Below are 13036 nucleotides of genomic sequence, written 5' to 3' on the forward strand. Positions count from 1 at the left end.
TGACAGCACCTCCTCTCCTGCCTCCTCACTTGGAAAATGTCACTGAGCTCGCTTTGTGGGGAAAGCAGGAGCTGGGAATTTCCTAGGTCTGTGCCACTTTGTGCGGTGGAAGGGGGCCTGGCTCTTTTCTGATGATGAAAATAAGGACATGTTGCTGTCTTGGATTACCCACTTCTGGATCTTGTTACTATGGAAGAAAGGTTCTTTCTCAGCTGCAAGTGAGTAGCTCAAATGAGAAAGCCATGTCCAACAGAAGCCCACAAAGGAGGAAGGACAGGACACTTAGGACTTAATATGGAGGTGTCAAATGCGCTGTGGAAGACAGGTGATGAAATTGCTTCACATCAATTCTGGTTTCTGTTTTAAAACATTTGATTTGTTGCTATGAAAACAAATATATGGAAAGAATGCAGTTCGGTGACACAAAAGGCATTTCTTCTTCCTAACTTTAGATGCTGTTTCCCTCTACCCTTTGACAAGTCGCTGGCCAGCAGAGGAGACAGTTGTGGAAGGGCAGCAAATGCTCTTTCTGGAGAAGTGGCCTCAGCCCAAGCTCACAAGGTGTGTGGGGTGGGTCAGGTGCAATTTTAAACTAATTGATGAACTGCTGTGTGGAGTCTATTCATTAAGACACGCTCTTGGTACTGATGAAACCCTAAACTACAGGGACCAGGAGGAGGCTTAGAGACGCTGGCCAAGGGGACATCTTCATGGTTCTGTGTGACTCACCAGACTGTCTTCTGGGGACTGGGGACAGCCCAGTTTTGGTAGCAGGGAGACTCTCACTGTGACTGCCTGTCTATTTAAAGCTCATGAGGAAACCGAAAGAGGAAACAATTGTCCCATAGGATAGTCTTCTGTAATGTCACTGCTACAGACCCTTCTACATAGGACTCATTAAAGGTCTAGCTCTGAGGACCAAAATGGGGCAAGGGTGTCTGGGATGGAGGAGAAGTGCAGGAACAGTGTGGCCCCTCTAAGTCCCTCCCTTGGTAAAGAGAAGGTTTAACTTACATTGATGTATTAGGTCTATATTTTGCTGTGAGAAAAGATATACCATACAAATCAGAGACCTTTTAAAGCAGGTGGACTGTGGGTTAGACACTCCTAGGTTCCAAACTGGCCTCAGAGCACACAGCAGAGGGACAACTGCAGTCCCAGGTGAGCTCCCTAAGGGCCCTCTCCCCACCCTGAGGGAGGTGACTTCCTCATAGTCCCTGCCAGGATGGGAGCCCACCCCACCCAGGTACTCCTAGCAATGCCATCCTTTCTGAGACCAAATGTTTCTCTTTTCTCATACAAAACCCATAGACAGTCAATTGTTGTGCTTCCTCTACTGATCCCACCTCTCAGATAGGCAGGCCCACCTCACTATCAACTCTGGAGTAGGCGAGAGGGCAGAGGAGGCAGTGAGATGGGCTCGTGTGTGTGTGTGTGTGTGTGTATATGTGTATTAGTGTGTGTGTGAGAGAGAGAGACAGAGACACAGAGAGAGATAGAGACAGACAGAGAGAGAAAGAGGTAGACAGACAGACAGAGAGCTGAGAGTACTGAGCACCTATCTCAGTGTGTCTTTAGAAATTCTTGAGACTGATTCTCCCTCTGTTACTTACTGGCCAGTCTGTGTTGGAGACCAGCAGTTGGCATGGTGGGAAATAGGATGGGATGAGTGGGCCATTCTTTACTTCAGCCCAATCTTCTCTCTCCCCCTCCCTCCCTCCCTCCCTCCCTCCCTCCCTCCCTCCCTCCCTCTCCCTTCCATCCCTCCTCTCTCTCTCTCTCTCTCTCTCTCTCTCTCTCTCTCTCTCTCTCTCTCTCTCTCTCTCTCTCTCTCTCTCTCTCTCTCTCTCTCCTCTCTCTCTCTTCTTTCTCTTAACGCAGACCAGGTCTCTCTATAATGTAACTTTAGCTGTCCTAGAATTCTGTATGTAGATTCAGGCTGTAGATCAGGCTGTATCTTTGTGTGTTGGGATTAAAGGTATAATGCCACCGTGCCTGGCTTCTGCTTTTTTAAAAAGAGATTATTAATTTTATGTGTTAAGTATTGGTCTGCATGTATGTAGGTGTGCCACATGAGTGCAGTACCTCTGAAAGACAGAAGAGGGAGTCACTGGAGAAACTGACAGTTGTGAGATGCTGTGTGAGTGCTGGGAACCAAATGGGGTTGTCTGCAAGAGCAGCCAGTGCTCTGAGTCACTGAGCCATCTCTCCAGCCTGTTTTCTTTTTTTGTTTTAAATATTGTCTGTGACTGTTGAAGAGCTCTTAGTGACTGTCAGCAGCCCAGGACTTCTCAGAAGCAGTCACATTCCCCACGGGTCCCCACAGGTGTGCCTTCAGACAGTGGACCTCCTCCCAAGGTTACCCTTAAAGTCATGTTTGCTCTCCCAGCATTCCTGTTGCTCAGGAATGCAGTAGCTCAGTTGGCACAGAATCTGGGCTGGGGCCAGGGCAGCCTTCTCTCTGTGTGTTTTCAGGTGGCAGCTGGCAGGCCCTGTTTCTTGTGGGCTGTTGCTACCTGGGCCTCTCTATAGGGCACCTAACACTGGCAGGTAGCTTCCCTCCTAATAACGAGTGGGCAATAAGTTGATAGAGACCAACTCAGGGGCCTCTTTTATCACCAGACCTTAGATGTCACCTGTAGGTTGAAGTTGGAACCCTTGGGGACCCCTAAGGAGGTTGCCTCTCATCTCTCTCCTTTATTTCTATTATTTATTTGTTTGTTTGTTTGTTTATTTATTTATTTATTTATTTATTTATTTATTTATTTATTTATTTATTTGAGATAGGGTTTCTCTGGGTAGCCATGGCTGTATGGGAACTCACTCTGTCAACCAGGCTGGCCTCGAACTCAGAGATTCAGCTACTGCTGCTCCTGTTGAGATTAAAGCCATGCTCCACCACTACCTGGTGCCTTATTCTTATATACAGAAGCATGCCAAGATTTTTCATGTGGCTATTTAGATATATCTTAGTCTTGAGACTATATGTACCTATGTCTGTGTATCACACATTCTGCATACTGCATTCCATACCCCAAAATTGCTTGACTGCATCTCTCGCGATTGATATTCAGTACTTATGTCAAAGAATGCTCTAGTGAGCGTTTGCCAGTCATGTCTGTGTGGCTGAGGGAGAAAGCTCTGATGTCAATCTAGTCTCCTTCCTTTCTCCCTCTGACCTCTAACTGACTTGCACCCTGGCTCATCTCATAGCTTGTTAACAAGTACCAGCAAGGCCAAGGCAGTTGTTTCTCCTCCCCTCTCCTCTCCTCCTCTCCCCTCCCTTCTCCCTCCCCTCTCCCTCTCCTCCCCTCCGCTCTCCCTCTCCTCTCCTCCCCTCTCCCTCTCCTCACCTCCCCTCTCCCTCTCCTCCCCTCCCCTTTACTCCCCTCCCCTCCCTCCCCTCCCCTCTCCTCCCACTGATCATCTTTCTTCTATCTTATGCTTCTTGTTCTTCCCCAGGTGGCCCTGCTTGCAGCCTAAGCTCCATAACTCCCCTTACCAGCTTCAGGCAACCTGTATGAACATTCCAGGTCAGACTGGGCATCTCTCTTCCAGGTCCCACAGTGAGCTGAGCAGGGTTCCATTCAGAACTTGGAGGCTACCTCAGGACTATCTGCCATGTCTGTCTTTCTGGGCCTGGGAGATCTCCACTAGCAGGTATCAGCTGAAACTCCGAATGGAAGCCTTGTATAAACCTGGCCTTAGCTGCCATGCTCTGATACCTAGTGCAGGAATAATGGATCAACCACACCTTGACAATGAACACCATTGTTAACAGAGTTGCCTTTCAAGGCTGGAGACAAACATAGTGAACAGTCAGTTCTAAGTACTTGTGCAGTGTAATTGCATCTCTGGACTGTGGCTCTCTGACCTCCATTCCTTTTCCATGCAGCTCTGAGCACGTTAGAATTTTCTTCCTCCTTTGGTCCTCTGACATTGATTTCTGCTCAGCCCCAAGACCTGAAGGGGCCTTCATCTCCATGCTGAGTTACAGTGCCTAATGTTGGCCTTCCTCACTCCAAGGAAGTGACAAGCCATGCTCACAGTGGCTGCTGGTGGTAAGGAAAAGCATTTATCTCCCTGTAGGTAGTCTGTGCCCACTGGGGAGACACATTGGTGGCAACTTTTCTTCTACCCAAATTATAAGAATCAGCACAGTGAGGCTCAGTGGGCCAGGTATGGATGGAGTTCCATTGGAAGAGATTTGTGATTGATCCTCTGTGGTTGCATAATATTAGTTGTTAGTTTGACAGGATCTAGAGTAGCGATTCTCTTCTCAGCCTTCCTAACACTACGACCCCTTAATATAGTTCCTTGTGCTGTGGTGACTCCAAACCACAAAGTTATTTGTTGCTGCTTCAAACCTTTATGTTTTTATTGTTACAAATCAGATTGTAAATATCTGATATGTAACCCCACCCCAACCCCAAAGGGGTTGAGACCCACAAGTTGAGACCCACTGATCTAGAATCACCATAGAGCTATGCCTCAGGGTATGTCTTCAGGGGATTATCTGTTAGGTTAATTGAAATGGGAAGAGCAACCCACCTTAAATATGGACAGCAGTGTCCCCCCCGCCCCTCCGATAGATTTCCAGAGAGCATAAACAGGAGAAAGCCAGCTGAGTCTCAGTATTCATCTCTCTGTGCTCCCTGCTGCCATGATAGACTGCATCCTTTTAAACCATCTGCCATAGAAATCCTTTCTCCCATGAGTTGCTTTTGGAAGATATTTGGTCACAGACACCAGAGAAGAAATCAGCACACCCTGCCAGCTCTGGGTGCAGTACTCAGCTTCTCTAAGCTGAGGAACTATCTCTAAGAGATCTGCCCTAGGGAATGTCAGAAGGGGCTCAGTGAAGGACTGTTGGGAGCCATTAAGGCAACGCTATTGTCCTGATCTCTGAATTGGGCCTCTCCCCCCCCCAGAAGAGGGTCAAAAGCGGGCCACCGACACATGGATTCCGAGAACCATGGGAGGTTCCAGCCCTAGGTCATCACCGATGTCCTGACCACACCCTGATACCACCAAGTTCCTGCTTCCCCGTGTAGCTGCCAAAAGAAAGAATTTCTATTGCCCCCCTCCCACTGATAAATACTTCTCCTTTTGCTTGTATTGCCCTACCCCTCCCACTGATAAGTATCTGTACTTCCCCCTTTGCTTGTGCATTTAAACCTTAGACCTTTCTCAATACATTGGGGTCTTGATACAACTTCAGAACGTTTCCGTGTCGTTATTCGTACAAGACCCTCGTCTCTCTCTACCCCCCATTTGGTTATTAGGAGGAGGTCCCCTCGAGATCCTCGAATAACTGGACCTGCTGGACGGGTCAAAGGACTGAGTGTTTAATTGCTTGGAGTCTCCATTAGAGTGAGGGATCCACTCCCAAGCATCATTCCTCAAGACTTTGCTCTACCCCTTCAGAGACCACATCCCCACACACTATAGTTTTATATTACAGCTGACCTCCCAATGTCCATTTCCACAGTGGAGCCTGAACTCCTGACAAGAGCCAACATTGTAGCACGGCTATGGCCTCTGAGCACAGTGTCTGTTGAATGGACTGACTCTCTTCACTGCTGACCTCCTACCCAAGCTCCCTGCCACAGTTAACCCTCACTGTGCATCTCTTCCGTGCCAGCACCATTCCAGGCTTAACAAAAGCCATCCTAGTTAGTATCCAACTGGCCACAGTGAAGAAAGTGCTGCCCAGCCTCTCTTTACCCCCATAACCACTGATCTTTGCTAGTTATCTTGACTTCATCTGGCAGCAACTAAAATCCAAACTTGTTGGCTATATCTGTGCACCAGCAGATTATACAACTGCAAACACAGATGAGAGAGTTAGGGTGTTGTTGGTCCCTGCTTGCTCTTTCTGTCCTGCATCCCAGCCTGCACATCTGTGGGTTTGAGGTAGACTGCCCCACCCTGGCTTAAACAAACACCCTCCAAGATGGCCAGGACATCTGGGAAGACTAGGGGCGGGGCTGCGTCATCCATATGGCTATGGAGAAGAACTGGTCCCTGCAGGATAAAGGCTTTCTATGTGTAGCCTTTTGGGTGAGGAGCACCCACACTACTGCAAACACCTCCCACTTATGTTCTCTAAGGAAGCTCAATAAACTCATTGGCTTTACAGAATGAAGTTCAGCAAATCTTGTTTCCGTTTGACATGGAGACCTTACGGGGAACTGTAACATTTTGTCTCCCCAGAGGAAGGATTTTAGTACTGCATGAGTTTAGTTAGTTTCACTTCACAAAGGAAGGAGCAGAGATTTGGAAAGTTGTGTGACTTGTGGGCTCACACATAGGTCACACGTGTCCTAGTTGTGGGTGAGAAGAGCAGCTGAGGTACAAAATGTCCTTAAACTCCAAACTCCCCTATCACATGGCCACCTGCTCCCGTGGAAGCTTGCTCCAGGCCTCTTATCTGGTGCCTAAAGCCTGAGAGGTGCTGAGTGGACTTTTGGAGCCAGCCCTGGCTCTGGAACCAGAGGATCAGGTTTGGCTAGTTCGTTCTGACCAGATAAAACCTGGTCTCCCTAGAAATTGCTTGTCTTTCAGCCTGAAACTCTCCTTAAATTTTCATGTCTTTTGCTTCAGACACTTAGTTTATCTAAAATTTCCACAAAATAGGAGATCATTACCTACGGAGACAAACCCTGTATCCACCATAGGGCTACCCTCTAAGGCAGGTGCCCAGCCCACAGGGAGCTATGCCAGGTGATTTTGGTGCTGGGAAAGGCTTCTGGCCAGGGTGATGGGTCTGGACTTTGGGTCTATTCTCAGTGTCGATTGCTCAAAAAAACAATTGTCAAGAGCCTGAAGTCTTGCCAGATCTAAAGATGGAGAAACTAGCCCCAACCGGAGCAAGGCAGATTTATCAGTTCTCAACCTGAGGGTTATGACTTTTTGGAACCCCTATATCTCCAAAAATATTTATATTAGAATTCATAATAGCAGCAAAATTGCAGTGATGAAGTAGCAAGTTAAATAATAATTTTTTGGCTGGAGGTCATCACAACATGAGGAACTGTATTAAAGGGTCACAGCATTCGGAAGGTTGAGAATCATTGTTTTAAGTGGACATAGAAGGAGATGCTAAGGAGGACTCCAGTTTCTAGCATGGAGTATCCCTGAAATTCAGGACCAAGACAATGATAGGTTTCCTTCATGCCAAGCTAGTTGGAGAAAGCAATATGTAGAGTGGAAAGGGCCAGATATACAAACCTCAGCTGAGGTCAGAAGAATGGCTTGGTCACAGACTCATGGGCCTACAGATTTCTTTTCATTTTTGATTTTAATGTTTTTGCATGTGTATGCATATGCACTGTGCATGTGTATTTCCATATGTATGGGCACATGTGCATGTGTGGGCAGCTCAGGGTAGACATTGGGTGTCTCCCTACCCCACTCTCCACTGTATTTATTGAGGCCAGTTCTCCTGAACTGTAGCTTGCTGATTCCAGCTAAGCTAGCCAGGCAGCTGGCCCAGAGGATGTCCCCTCTGTCTTTCAGATGTTGGGATTACAGGTAACTGCCATACCTGCCCAGCTATTACATGGTTCTGGAGATCTACATTCCGGTCTTCATGCCTACACAGTGCATGTTTTAAGCACTAATCCATTGTCTCCCCACAGCCCTGTTTAAAAAAATAAAATAAAAGTTTTGATGTTTGAGTAATGACAGACCCAAGGGAAGCTGCAGCTGGGTCCATGCATCTGTCCTTCAGGTTCAGCCCCTGGTCCTGTCCTGCACAGCTACAGTGACATTGAAGTCAGGGATAGGGACACTGCTACCATCCACACAGCTTTGTTATTGTCATGATTGTGTGCACGAACAGGCACATGCATGCTGTGTGCATGGTATCTGATGCAGTTTCAGAGCAAGTGTAGATCTGTGTTGTCACTGTCACTGATGGCTCTTCCAATGGTTAGAAAATTGCAGAGAAAATTCTGTGGAGAGGTGACCCTATGGTCTCCTAATAATGAACCTTCCTGCCCCATCCTCGGCTCTGCACCCTTCCTTCCTGCCCCATCCTCCTCTCTGTACCCTTTGTCCTGCAGCTTTCTGCTCAGGCTCACTTCTGAGTACCCTCCCCCTGTGGTCCATCCTGTGGTAAATAACCAGCTTAGAAATCACAATGGACTAGTTTCTAAGCTGCATTTACCAGAAAAGTCTACATGTCTTGAAGGCTTTGCTGGGCCTTGTGTTAATTTTAGCTTGAATCAAAGAAAATGCACTTTCATGATTTGTCGATTACATTTAACAGCTGCAGCTGACGCTGGAGTGACCCTGAAGTCCGTGTCATGAGGTTAAAGCATAGCTCTGTACACAAGTGACACCATTGGTGGTGCTTCTGTTTTTTGGCTAAATTCTACACTTTGAGGGGTCTTTCCTTACTGAGACAGTCTCTGAGAAACCTAGTAAGTGAACTCCCACAGAAACAAGGGGGAGGGAAACACCCATTCTTTTTGTTATCAATTTTCTGCTCCACATATTTTTGGTCACTCAGTAGCATATAAATTCTTCCATCCATGAACTCTGATGTTGGAGGTCTGTAAACAGAAGCCCCAGACTCACCCAGTGGAAAAACAGTTCTGCAAACTGCAGAAGCAGCAATTGAGTAGTGCACCACTGCCATCTAGGGGTCACGTTTAGTGTTGCCACATATGATGGCTCTTGAGTATCTTGTTAGTCTGTTCCTGGGCCTACCAATGGGAACTATTCAGTCAACTTCAATGGCTCCCAGAAAAAAGAAGTCTAGTGTGGAGAAGCTGGGGTCAAGGGGACCCTGAGATGAAGCTGACAAAGCTTCCCACACTCTTTGGAAGGGGACAGAGGCAAGCAGTGGTGACAGTATCTAGGGGCTCTGGGTCAGGCAACACAGGGTTTGAGTCCTGAATCTGTCCCTTGTCAGTTACTGGACCTAGAACAAGCTACTTAGGCCTCTTCATTCATTCTATGAGACAGGGTGTACTTGGGGATGCAAACATGGCCGCAAATTTGAGATTCTTCTGCCTTAGCTCCTCTAGTGATGGGATTGGAAGGTTGAACCATCATGACCTGACCACTTAAACTTTTGGAGATTGGTGGTTTTAATACCTAGTGGGAAACAGGACTAGTGATTAGGCCAGCATGGCCATTAAAAATATGTGAACCACGAGGAACATAATAGAGCCTCCAAATGGAAGGCATATATAGTTCTTACTGACTGGTAGGTAATAAGACTAAGCAGGAGAGGTATGGGGGACAGGGAAGGCTACACAAATGAGACAAAAAGACAATGTTTCACAGGGTCAGTAGGAGTTCTCCATTCAAAGGGTAAAGGACAATCAAGAGGCAGGAACCGTGTGTAAAAAGGCATTTTAGTAAGAATGGTCCCACTGTGCTGAGTGCATTTCATTGAGTTTAGCCTGGTCTAAGCTTAAAGTGGATGAGGTGTGGCTGGAGAGAAGCTCACCCACAGCCACAGAAATGCAAAAGCACATTCTGTAAGGCTCACCAAGAATTTGTCCCTTTTGGGTGGTGCTTCCTTCAGGTGCTGAATGGCCCTGGCTTCCTGACAGGAAGTTCATCTTTAGATTTGAAAATGGACTGTGGGATTGTAATCTTAGGGGTGTGTTGGTAGTGTCCCTTAGGCTATGAAAGCTGATTAGCACCTTCACTTCCAACAAGACATCCTGTGGGTGTTCTGGGGTCCCATGGAGAAGGCTAGCTCAGGGTTTGGCCACAAGACAGCTTCTTCCTTGAATAAGTTCTTCCTTTTCTTTTTAAAGGTGAATCTAAATTTATTTCACAGGCATTGGTGTTTTGCTTGTATATATGTCTGTGTGAGGGTGCCAGATCACCTGGAACAGGAGGTACAGACAGTCTTGAGCTGATATGTGGGTGCTAGGGAATTGAACTCAGGGCCTCTGGAAGTGCCACCAGTGCTCTTAACCACCAAGTCCTAATAAGTCCTAATAAGTACTTCCTATGATAATTGTCAGATTTTGTTTTTGAGACGGGGTCTCACTATGGAACCCTGCCTGGCCTCAAACTCAGTATGTAGCTAGGAATGGCCTTGGACTCCTGATGTGATTGACAGGTCCCCAGACTGCTGGGAATGTAAGCACAGCTGGAGGCCAGAGGACAACTTATGGGAGTCGGTTCTTCCCTTTTACCACGTGTGTCTAGGAGATCAGACTTGTTCTCAGCTCTTGGATTTTTGAGCTGAGGTCTCGCTATGGAGTCCAGGTTGTCCTAGAACTCATGACTTTCCTGCCTCAGCCACCCCATTTCTGTGCTCTTATTTCTGCCCCTCACTGTACTCTCACATCTTGTGTGTCTTTGGGTTCTCCATTCTCCATTTGAGAAGACTACCAAGGCTGGAGAGATGGCTCAGTTTTTAAGAGCACTGACTGCTCTACCAAAGGTCCTGAGTTCAAATCCCAGCAACCACATAGTGGCAGGGAGGGAGAGAGAGAGGGAGAGAGGGAGGGAGAGAGAGAGAGAGAGAGAGAGAGAGAGAGAGAGAGAGAGAGAGAGAGAGAGAGAGAGAGAGAGAGAGAGAAAAGTCTTCATAACTGGACAGAAACATTCATCAATTCTCTTATTCCCCATTATTTGAATAAGTGATCCTGAACTTGCTGGATGACATTATCCTGAGGGACTGTTTCTGTCCAATATCTAAAACACCTTCTAGCCAACAGCACCTTTCTTCTTGAGGTGAGGTGGGAGCAAAGACAATGTCTGGCCAATCTCAGAGTCTCCAGTGCTCACCCAGGACAGGTGCTCAGTGGGTGCTTCCTGAACATCTTCAGACGGTCTGGGGCTAAGTCTACAGGTTCTGTGGCTTTAAGCAAGAGGGCTAATGGCCTTGTTGTGTGTGGATCCCACTGAGTGGTGAAAGGCTGGCATGGAATACTCTCTGACTAAATTCTCTGCTGTTCCATACATTCAAGTAATTTCCCCATGTCTACCACTTACCTGCTTCATCCCCACACTCACTGGAGAGTGAACCATGAGCAGGGTGCTTGGGGCAACACAGGAAACTCACAGACCTTGGTTTATTTGATCATTTTAATATGCCAGGTCAATGGAAAGGGAGGACAGAGCACACAGGCATACCTGTGTTTGCAGGAAGGAGGGCAGATGTCCACAGCCTTAGGCATGCATGTATCTCCTGTGTAATTAGACAAATGACTATATAAATACCACAGCACAGCCATACTTGGGGGTGGGGAGAATCACAGGCCACAGGGGACCATGCTTTAACAGCAGTCAGAGGCTTTAAATACAGGGGCTGAACCTTCTCACTTTATACAAAACTTATATATTGAAAGTAAGGATACCACAGTATATACATGCAAGCAGCTTTGGTCGGAGAAAATGAAGAAGGGAGGTGAAGCCATGCACAGGAAGTGCTTGCCTATCTACTGTCCATCTTCTTCATCCTCACAAAGTCACCTGGGATCATAGAATAAATCAGCTGGTCTCCTTAAGATACTGAAAAGTCCTGTCTGGTGTCCTTAAGGGCCTCCAGGCCCTCTGTGGGCAGGGAAGGAGCCCTACAGCTGAGAACACTTGAAACCTTGGAAGGAACCAGCCTGGACTGGATGGGGAGGGACATCTATTGGATCAGATAGAGGAGGGAGCTGCATTCAGCCAGACCAGGTGAATGTGTTATCCTGCCTGGACCCAGGTCCCTAGAGAGGAGGAGAATTCACGGAGAAATCCACTTTTGCAAGCAAAACTGAAGATGGCAGGTCAAGCCTGTGTTTCTCACAACTGTGTAAAAGCCCATTCCACTCAGAACTGGCTAGCACTGCTGGGATCACACTGCAGCAACCGGACAATGGATGAGTCGCTCTTGGCACCTTTGTTGAATTCTTTCAGGAACATTTTAGCTGAGGAATGGAAGAGGGAGACTTAGGATTAGCCAGTGCTCTGTTTAAAGTCTGGAACCCTCTGGAAAATGGACAATGTCCAGACTCTTCTCTCTCTCTCCCTGTCTCTCTACCTCCCTCCCTCTCTCCCTCCTTTCCTCCCTTTTGTTTTGTTTATTGAAACAGGGTTCCTCTATGTAACAGCCTGGCTGTTCTAGAACTCACTTTTTAGACCAGGTCAGCCTTGAACTCACAGAGTGCCTCCTGTCTCCTATGAGCCCCGATTAAAGACATGTGCCACCATGCCTGACCAGAGGGTATTTTCTTAACTAATGATTGATGGAGCAGAGCCCAGCCCAGTGTAGGTGGTACAACCCTGGGCTAGTGATCCTGAGTTCTATAAGAAAGCAGGCTGAGCAAGCCATGGGGAGCAAGCCAGGAAGTAGCAACCCTTTCATGGTCTCTGTATCAGCTCCTGCCTTCAGGTTGCTGCCCTGTTTGAGTCCTGCCCTCATTGCTTTTGATGATGAACTGTTATGTGGAAACTGTGAGTGAATAAACCCTTTTCTCCCCAAGTTGCTTGTGGCCATGGTGTGTCATCAGAGCAATGGAAACCCTAACTCAGACAACAGGGATGAAGCCTACAGCTCAGAGGGTCTACTGACAATGCCCATGGTTATAGAGCCCTAGGAAGGGTGCAGGATGCAGGCTAGGTGTACTGAATTCTAGTCTCCCTCCCTCAATCAGAGCTGAATCAATTGGGCTGGAAAGGGCAGGCCTGCATAGGGCAGAGGGTATATCCCAAACACCTCTGTGCCATCAACAGTTTCACAGGCTCATCTACTCCCCTCTCCCCACCCCCATCCCATCCCCCCCTAGTCCCCTCCTCCCTCCCCACCTGCTCAATCCTGCCATGTTTCCTACCATCTTTGTTTGTGTCCATCTGTCTGAAGATCTTGTCACATACACACACACGATATGACTAAGCTGTGTGGATCGTAGCAGTGTCCCTATCCCTGACTTTAATGTCACTGTAGCTGTGCAGGACAGGACCAGGGGCTGAACCTGAAGGACAGATGCATGGACCCAGCTGCAGCTTCCCTTGGGTCTGTCATTACTCAAACATCAAAACTTTTATTTTATTTTTTAAACAGGGCTGTGGG

The sequence above is a fragment of the Mus musculus genome, chromosome 12 (assembly GCF_000001635.26).
Source record: "Mus musculus strain C57BL/6J chromosome 12, GRCm38.p6 C57BL/6J".
Taxonomy (NCBI): Eukaryota; Metazoa; Chordata; class Mammalia; order Rodentia; family Muridae; genus Mus; species Mus musculus.